We start from the raw sequence: 10,288 nt of genomic DNA on the forward strand, positions 1-10,288 counted from the left end.
ACTATACAAAAAAGATCTTTGTGACCCAGATAACCACAATGGTGTGATCACTCACCTAGTGCCAAACAGCCTGGAGAGTGAAGTCAAGTGGGCCTTAGGAAACATCACTAAGAACAAAGCTAGTAGAGGTGACGGAATTCCAGTTGAGCTATTTCATATCTTAAAAGATGATGCTGTGAAAGGGCTGCACTTAACACGCCAGCAAACTTGGCAAACTCAGCAGCGGCCACAGGACTGTAAAAGGTCAGTTTTCATTCCATTCTCAAAGAAAGGCAATGTCAAAGAATGTTCAGACTATTGCAGAATTACACTCATCTCACTAGCAAAGTAATGCTGAAAATTCTCTAAGCCAGGCTTCAATAGTACGTGAACCAAGAACTTCCAGATGTTCAAGCTGGATTTAGAAAAGGCACAGCAACCAGAGATCAAATTGCCAACATCCACTAGATCATAGAAAAAGCAAGAGAATTCCAGAAAAACATCTATTTCTGCTTCATTGACTATGCTAAACTTTTGACTGTGTGGATCACAACAAACTGTGGAAAATTCTTCAAGAGATGGGAATACCAGACCACCTTATTTGCCTCCAGAGGAATCTGTATGCAGGTCAAGAAGCAACAGTTAGAACCAGATATGGAACAACAGACTGGTTCCAAATTGGGAAAGGAGTCTATCAAGGCTATATGTTGTCACCTTGCTTATTTAACTTATATGCAGAGTACATCATGCGAAATGCCAAGCTGGATGAAGCACAAGCTGGAATCAAGATTGCTGGGAGAAAATATCAATAACCTCAGACATGCAGATGACACCACCCCTATGGCAGAAAGTGGAAAGGAACTAAAGAGCCTCTTGATGAAAGTGAAAGAGGAGAGTGAAAAACTTGGCTTAAAGCTCAACATTCAGAAAACTAAGATCACGGCATATGGTCCCATCACTTCATGGCAAATAGATGGGGAAACAATGGAACAGTGGCAGACTTTATTTTCTTGGCCTCCAGAATCACTGCAGATGGTGAATGAAGCCATGAAATTAAAAGATGCTTGCTCCTTGGAAGAAAAGCTATGACCAATCTAGACAGCATATTAAAAAGCAGAGACATTACTTTGCCAACAAAGGTCCGTCTAGTCAAAGCTATGGTTTTTCCAGTAGTCATGTATGGATGTGAGAGTTGGACTGTAAAGAAAGCTAAGTGCCAAAGAATTGATGCTTTTGAACTGTGCTGTTGGAGAAGACTCTTGAGAGTCATTTGGACTGCAAGGAAATAAAACCAGTCCATCCTATAGGAAATCAACCCTGAATATTCATTGGAAGGACTGATGCTGCAACTCCAATACCTTGGTCATCTGATGTGAAGAACTGACTCATTGGAAAAGACCCTGATGCTGGGAAAGATTGAAGGCAGGAGGAGAAGGGGGTGACAGAGGATGAGATGGTTGGATGTCATCACCAACTCAATGGACATGAGTTTGAGCAAGCTCCAGGAGTTGGTGATAGACAGGGAAGTCTGGTGTCCTGCAGTCTATGGGGTCATAAAGAGTCGGACACAATTGAGCATCTGAACTGATAACAGATATAAAGGGCATCCTTGGTAGCTCTCCTGGAAAGAATCTGCAACGCAGGAGACCCCACTTCAATTCCTGGGTTGGGAAGGTCCCCTGGAGGAGGGCATGGCAACCCACTCCAGTATTCTTGCCTGGAGAATCCCCATGGACAGAGGAGTCTGGCGGGCTACAGTCCATGGGGTTGCAATGAGTCAGACACGACTGAGTGACTAAACACATTGATAAAAAAGATATTTTTAAAAGACCCAAATGAAACTTCTAGAAATGAAAACTGAAACGTATGAACTAAAAATACATTAGAAAAAGTTAATGACAGATCAGAAATTGTAGAAGAAAGGATCGTGAACATGAACACAGAGCAATATAAACTACTCAAAGTGAAAAACAGATGTAAAAGAGAATTTTTTTAAATTTAACAGAGCTTTACTACACTGTAGAACAACTTCAAGTGACTTAATGTATACCTACATAAGTCCCTGCAGGAAAGTAGAGAGGAGGGAACATAAGGGGAAGAACTGCAGAAATCATGGCCAAAAGCTTTCATCATTTGATGAAAACTATCAGCCAAGATGGAGAAGGCAATGGCACCCCACTCCAGTACTCTTGCCTGGAAAATCCCATGGAGGGGCCTGGTAGGCTGCAGTCCATGGGGGCGCGAAGAGTCGGACACGACTGAGCGACTTCACTTTCACTTTTCACTTTCATGCATCGGAGAAGGAAATGGCAAGCCACTCCAGTGTTCTTGTCTGGAGAATCCCAGGGACGGCGGAGCCTGATGGGCTGCTGTCTATGGGGTTGCACAGAGTCAGACACGACTGACGCGACTTAGCAGCAGCAGCAGCATAAGCCAAGAAGTGCAGTGAAATTTTAACACAAGAAACTTGGTGAAGACTGCACAAAGCACATCAGATCAAACCCTTAAAAACTAGTGTTTTAAGAAAAAGTCTTAAGAGCAGCCAGAGGAGGAAAATTGCATACAAAATAAAAAATATATAGATGGCAGCAGATTTCTCATCAGAAACAATGTAAGCAAGAAGATACTAGTCAAAATCTTTCAAGGGCTGAAAAAAAAATCAACTTAGATTTCTGTACCTAATAAAAATAACTTTCCAAAAAAAAGTTGAAATAAAGAATTTTTCAGATGTATAAAAGCTGAAAGGATTCACCATCAGGAAACTAGCACTACAAGAAATGTGAAAGGAAGCTCTTCAGGCAGAGGAAAATAGATCCAAATGGAAATAGGAATGTATGCAAAGGAATGAAGAAGGGCAGAAATGGAAGTTTTCTTGCTTGTTTCCCCTAAATAGAAGTAAGGCGCTAAGGGCTAAGGCTGCATTTTGTTTCACTTTGTCTCATTATTTTTTGTCTAAGTATGATATATACAACAAAAGTACATAAATCACGGCTGTATAAAGTATAGATGTGTAACTGATTAATCTTTACAAATTGAACATACCCCTGGAACTACTACCCCAGGCAGGAAACAAAGCACCTTGGGAACTTCCCTGGTGGTTGAGACTGGGTGGTCCAATGGTTGAGACTACACACTTCCAATGCAGGGGGCTTGGATTCCACCCCTGGTCAGGGAACAAAGATCCCACATGGCATGACCTAAATAAATAGAGGAGAAATTTTTTAAAAAGAAACAAGCACCTCAAAAATTCCCTTACCTAGTCAGTCAACCTTATGGGTAAATCTGTCTTGACATTTATAATCATAAATTAATTATGCCCATTTTTATATTTTATAAATGAAACTGTATGTTCAAAATTCACATTAAAATACTTCATATGTTCTATATGACATGATTAAATTATAAAGAAACTTGTATTAATATGTTCTACCCCAGTGTAATTTGGTTTTTTTTTTATTTATTTTCTATTGGAGGCTAATTATTTTACAATATTATATTGGTTGGTTTTGCCATACATTGACATGACTCTGCCCTGGGTGTACATGAGTTCCCCTTCCTGAACTCCCCCTCACACCTCCCTCCTCCCTTTATCTTCCCTCTGGGTCATCCCCGTGCACCAGCCCTGTATCATGCAAATTTATCATGTAAATTTGTAAATTTCATTTGCAATGCTTCTAAATTTACTAAAGTGAAGAGAAAAGGAATTGACTACATTTCCCCTTTTCTTATAATTTCAATGGAAGGGAAAAAAACTATTTTTTCTCACTTGGTAACCGTAAGCTGAGCCTGGAGCTTCCTTATTGGACAATTCTACTTCATATGTATTCATTAGGTAACCACTTCAAAAACCTAGAGTAGGATCTGGGTAATAAAAAAGGATATATACCTCAGAACCTACATGTCTTTCGAATATATATAGTTTTCCAAAGGAAAGAGACTGATGAAGGAAGAAGCAAACATATTCTTCCCATTCCATCCCATTCCCCTTACCTCACACTTGGTAGAAAATTAGAATGAATTTAGCCTTCCAGCTACCTCTCTTGATATCAAGGTCCTTTGTTCACTGCCCTTGCAGGCAACAATAAGGAAAATAATATCACATACCGTTGACTTATTTCACTTATCAATCCAAAAGTGGTAGGTTAATAGAGGGGTTCTCTGGTGGCTTCAATGGTGAAGAATCCACCTGCAGTGAAGGAGACCAGGTTCGATCCTTGGGTCTGGAAGATCCCCTGGAGAAGGGACTGGCTACCCACTCCAGTATTCTTGCCTGAAGAATCCCATGGACAGAGGAACCCGGCAAGCTACAGTCCATGGGGTCTCAGAGAATGAGACATGACTGAAGGACTAAGCACAGGTTAATAGAAAATTGGCATGGATAACAAACACACTTGCTTAAGAAGATGGCCATGACAAAGAACCAAAGGACTGATATACAAACCTCCAGCACTGTGTTTTGCAACATAAGGTGAGGGGAATTAAAAATAGGCTTCTGTGAGATAGATGATTACACTTTTGTGGTGAAATTAAGGAGAAAGGGTTTATCTTTTACAGGAATTTACAAACAAGTCCTCCCTGCTTCATCAAAATTTTCTTTCTCAGTGGTGGTTAATCCCTAAAACTAGAGCTGCCATTAAGAATCCCAAGAGTTGGACATAACTGAAGTGACTTGGCATGCACATATAGTTGATTTAGTGTTATGTTTAATTTCTTCTGTATAGCAATATGACTGTCATACACAGATATATGTATAAAAATTACAGATACAGATATATATACAGATACAAAAAGATACAGAAATATACAAAAATATACATATATATATATAAAGTTATATCTTTTCCATTGTGGTTTATCACAGGGTATTGAATGTAGTTCGCTATGCTTTACTGTAGGACCTTATTGTTTAGGATTATCAAATCTTGTGCCAGCCATATAGACCAACCCAGTGACTTAACCAGAGGGACCTTCATTAGGGAGAAATATTTGGATTAAAGTAATGACAAGTGGAAGAAATTGAAATTATTGCTAAGGGGAAGTTAGCTAATCAATAGGTGTTACAAAAGGCAAAGTCTAATAAATTTTGGTGCCTTAAGAGAAGCATAAAGCAAGAGAATATCATTCTCTTAGTTTCAACTCAGATGCCCTTTGGGTGAAGGACTCGTTTATCAAAATCTTCTCTTTTGATTAATCAAGAAGTAAGCAGAATAGCCAACCCAGTGAATAAGTATATACACGTGTGAGAGTGGTCTGTGCCCTCGTGATGGATGAATGAGTGAAAGGTCTGACCATAACCACATGAATAATACGAAGGTGGCTATGCCTTTTGGTTCCAATTTCATGGGATAGAGCTATTATGGAAGATCTGAATTAGGAAGAAAATAAAGGGAATATATATCCACACTAATTAATAATAATCTAGGTGAAGAATTGCATGGCCATTAATTTTGATGGTGAAGATTTAAGGAATATGAGAATAGACGTTCATCTGCTGGAATACAGGTGTAGAAGTTCATCTTCTCAATGTTCCATCTATCAAAACATTGTGTGTGAAAATAGCTCCTTGCCCAACACTGTGGGTAAAAAGCCATGAAGAGGTAGAGGAACGATTGAGACGCTTGGATCACTGAGAAAGGAGAAGAACTTAGTATAACTTGGTAGGCCCACCCTCCTGAGAATGAAAAGCCTGAAAGTCTGTGTCGATGGCTGTGGGAAGCTCTATGTCATATCCAAACCAAAGTCCATTTAGCAGTCACAAGTACTTGCAGTATCTTATAGCCTAAGGGGGTCAATGTGATCAGGTGCCAGGTGTATTTCCTAATTGTAAGAAAACTTTTCTTCGGTCATGTCCAACTCTTTGCAACCCTTTGGGCTGTAGCTCACCAAGTTCCTCTGTCCATGGGATTGTTCAGACAAGAATACTGGAGTAGGTTGCCATTTCCTCCTCCAGGAGATCTCCCGACCCAGGGATTGAACCCAAGTCCCTTTGTCTGTCTGCACTGCAGGCAGATTCTTTACTGCTGAGCCATCAGAGAAGCCCTAATTGTGAGAAGCTAATACTCTAAATGTTAATAGCAGGTCTGGTGGATCAAACAGCTTTTGCCTGCTTGAAAAAAGACTCTTAGGAGAATTATGGGCTGGTCTAGAAGTAATTGATGACGAGGGATTCACTTTTAATGAGGAAAGCTACTTTGAAGGAAAAAAAAAATTACTTCTGGAACAAATGGGGAACCTCCAAGGCATTTCCTCCAGGAGGAAAGATAAGGATGGCAACTGGATGGCAACACAGCACTGGGAAAATGGGCTTTTCAACCAGCACGGACACTGTGATAATCTGCCTAAACTCAGCAGTGGAAACAGGCTTGTATATCACCACATCTGGGCTCTTCCCTGTTGTAACTCAAATGGAGTCTGAGCTGCCTGAGGCCCAATAACCAGAGATTCTCACTGCATGGGAGACCTGTGGGCTCTCCAGTTTGTGGAAATTTTTAACTGGAGAATGTTACCTCTCAAAGTGCTCTTTAGCAGCTTTAGTGTCATGACTAATGGCGAATTGTTCCTTTCCTGTAACATTACTAGCAGGTATTGGACAAAACTTTAAACAGGACTAGAGGGCTCACCACAGAGAAGAGTTATTCCCATTTGTGGAACATCTCACTAAGAACCACTGTCTCTCAGACAAAGAAAAGGAATTTGACTGTGTTTTCAAGAGGTTTGGAGTCCTGAAATAACAGAGACACACATGGTCTCTAACATACATCTCTCTGAGAAAAGGTAGATTTTGTTGGAATGGACAAAATAATGATATGTGATTATATCTGATTTATATTGTACTGTGTATCCTTGACACTACTGTGTGGTATAATACACAAATCATAGATAAATTTAATATTGTAGAAGCTAATACAATTTATGGCATTACCAAGGTTGATCTAATGTATTATGCTGCTGCTAAGTCACTTCAGTCGTGTCCAACTCTGTGTGACCCCATAGACGGCAGCCCACCAGGCTCCCCCGTCCCTGGGATTCTCCAGGCAAGAACACTGGAGTAGGTTGCCATTTCCTTCTCCGATGTGTGAAAGTGAAAAGTGAAAGGGAAGTCGCTCAGTCATGTCTGACTTGTAGCGACCCCATGGACTGCAGCCTACCAGGCTCCTCCGTCCATGGGATTTTCTAGGCAAGAGTACTGGAGTGGCTTGCCTTTGCCTTCTCCAAATGTATTATGAGATTGTATTAAAACCCCCTCATGATGTTCTTCCTATGGAGGAGAAATGGCTTAATCTCTCTCACCTAATGGATATGTACATTAAGTGCTGATAACTGTAAGTCAGGAAGATAAAAGTATTATAAAGTTAGTTCAAAATATGAGGAGGTTTGTGCTGCTGCTGCTGCTGCTGCTGCTGCTAAGTCACTTCAGTCGTGTCTGACTTGTTCATCTGTTTAAATCCATACCAAGCCCTTGTTCGTTATTACAGATGTTTGCAATTTGGTGAATTTTGGTTGTCTCTGTGATTATGTCATGCTTTAAGGCAAGTAATTACTGTCCAACCGAGAGTTATCGTTAGGTCTAAAAAGGGCTTGCTCATAGGTCAGGGAGCTAGACCATGCTTTGAGGGGAAGTTCCAGTTCTGGAAGACCTGGAATTAGCCAGATCAAGACATGAAATGTGCCAGTTAATGGAATTGCTTTGGAACCATAAGTTTGAGGAGTTTCCAGCCAGTCTGTTCCAGCTTTCAGCATTGTTGATTGGTAACAGTGAAACTGATGATTTGCATCTGAACTGAACTGAACAGTGAAACTGATGATTTGCAACTGCTCTTCATGTCTCAGGGAGCTGTGCTGTTTGGCTGATTATGTAGCAAGAATATGCCTATGTAACCAGCAGGGAATAAGAAACCCTGGCTGAGACTCCCATTCTGGCTCCCTAATTTCAAGGTGCTCCAGGTCAGTTGGTCCTAGGGAAGAAGCACACGTGTGGCCCTTACAAAAAGAGGACATCTGGAGCTCAGCCTGACTTCTCCAGACACTCTTTGTAAAGCAGCCTTGGGCGGTGATGTTTATCTTTCCTCTATGCTGATGCTGTTTCAGATCCCCTTCCGGCAATAAACCACGGATTTGTAAGCATTTTCATTTTGGTTCTGTGAGTCTTCTTTAGTGATTGAACCCTGTCTAGCTGTCACCATTAATGCAGTTGGATTCCAGATGTTTTGGGAAAAAAAAGGTGTAACAGCCATAATTTCTCACCCTCATCTCCCCTTCACCTCCCCACCCCCACGCCACATACATACACACGTACACACTCTCTCCTAGGCTGGCAGCTCACATCTCTCACCCAGGAGAAAGCAGACCGCCGAAATGATACACAGTGGAAACTTGAGTCTGTCAAAAACTGCAAGATACAGGAAACTACTGGGACTTGATCTTATCTGTGGGGTGCGGGGAAATCCCAGGAAACAGTGGGAAAAGGGCTTTGGTAAGAAATGGGGGTGATTAAAGAAGAAAGACATGAAGAATGAGCTAAAAGAAAAATGTAAAGTAAGTCTGAGAGAGCATTCACTTGGAACACTGCTAAAGCCTTATGTCATCACTTACTGTGGGCCCAAAAAAGCTATGTCTCAGGACCCATCCATAAAAGTCTCCATCCACAGTACTGGTCAGACTCGACTGAAAGTTTGCAGTAAATAGCTACCTAAACCTGCATCAAGGATCAGTGTGTATTCAGAATGAACAAAACACAAGAGAAGCCCAAGGCAAATAAGCAACAACAGACAAGCTGACAGGTGTCTTAATTTATGTAATCCCAGAAACAGATCCTGAGACAAAGATCTATACAAGAAGTTTGAGAGCTGATTCCAGGAGTACTAGGAGAAGAGTGGGAAAAGGAAGCAAGCCAAGAAGTGTGCATTGAAATTACACTTTGACTAACGAACTCTTAATCCTCCTGGGACACTCTGGAAGCCAGTGTAGAATGTGCTCCTCAGAGTTATTCCCATAGTTGTAAGGGAGCCAGAAATCACTGGATAAAGATTGCTAGAGTTTGAGGGTGGCATCAATTCTCTGGTATTTCCAGCGTGAGGTGCATATGCAGAGCAGTATTAGGCCACCAGAAAAGGCCATGAGCAAGGAAATGCAGATGCTGGCAGGTGGGAGGTCAGCAGGTATGAGCTACAGCAGTGAGGTCAAAGGAGATAACAGGCTGGGCACTGACAACATAGTTATAATCCCAAGAGCTTTTCTCCAGCAAAGAGCAGTAGCAACCATCTTTCCAACTTTTACCTTTCTTAGATGGCAGCTAAGGACTCATTTTGTAGACAAGAAGGAATGGGTTCTGTCTCATTGGTTACATTAGGGGCTCCCACGTAGGGTGTTTGAACTTGAGTGCTGTGTCCAGCTATATCATACTTTAGATTCATATCCTGGAACTGAGCCACCCAGAAGATATATGCCAGCCCTTACCCAGTACCACCATGGACACAAACCTGCTTTGGATAGACACCAAAGGAGAAAATTGGCCTAACTAAAGATGTAAGGGTGCTCAGAATACCCTCACAGAGTGAGTAGGATATATGAGTTGATGCTACTAGAGTGCTAGAGTTGATGATGTAGTTAGTGAGTGGATTTTCCAAAGGGTAGATAAAATTGTATTAAGAAAATATATTATGCAGGTTTTTACCCTTTTGCAAGAGACCAAATGACATGCAAAGCCTGAAATATTTACCATCTGATCCTTTTTCAGTGTTAACCCACTAAGCCACAAGTGAGTCCCCCGACCCTAGTCAGGCTCTCAATACCTCACCCCAGGAGAGGAGATCTCAAGGAAGAACCAGAAGGATTGACTGGTCTGCCTTTCTGTTCTTGGGGCTCACCAAGACCACCTTCATGTTCTATGATTTGCTAGAAGGGCTCACAATGCAGTAAAGGTGCTATACTCACAGTTACAGTTTAATTCAGCAACAGGATACAGAGTAATATCAGCAAAGGGGAGAGTCCAGGAAAGACCAGGCACAAACTTCCAGTTGTCCTCTCCCAGTGAAGTCATATGGATAGTGCATAATTCTAGCAATGATGAGTAGCAACACGCATAAAGTGTTGCCAACTAGAGAAACTCACCTGGGCTTTGTTGTCCCGGGTTTTCTGGGGGATTGATCATATGGGCATTTAGCATCCACATGGTTGACCTTCATTGCTCAGTCTCCAGTCCTTCCAGTGATCACACTGATGCCACCTGGCCCAAGATTCACACCATGAATCACATTGTTTACATAGACTATCTGGCTTTGCCAAGGCCCCAAGTAAACAAAAACACTTA

The sequence above is a fragment of the Moschus berezovskii genome, chromosome 28 (assembly GCF_049115385.1).
Source record: "Moschus berezovskii isolate FMDL1 chromosome 28, NW_MosBer_1.0, whole genome shotgun sequence".
NCBI classification, from domain to species: Eukaryota; Metazoa; Chordata; class Mammalia; order Artiodactyla; family Moschidae; genus Moschus; species Moschus berezovskii.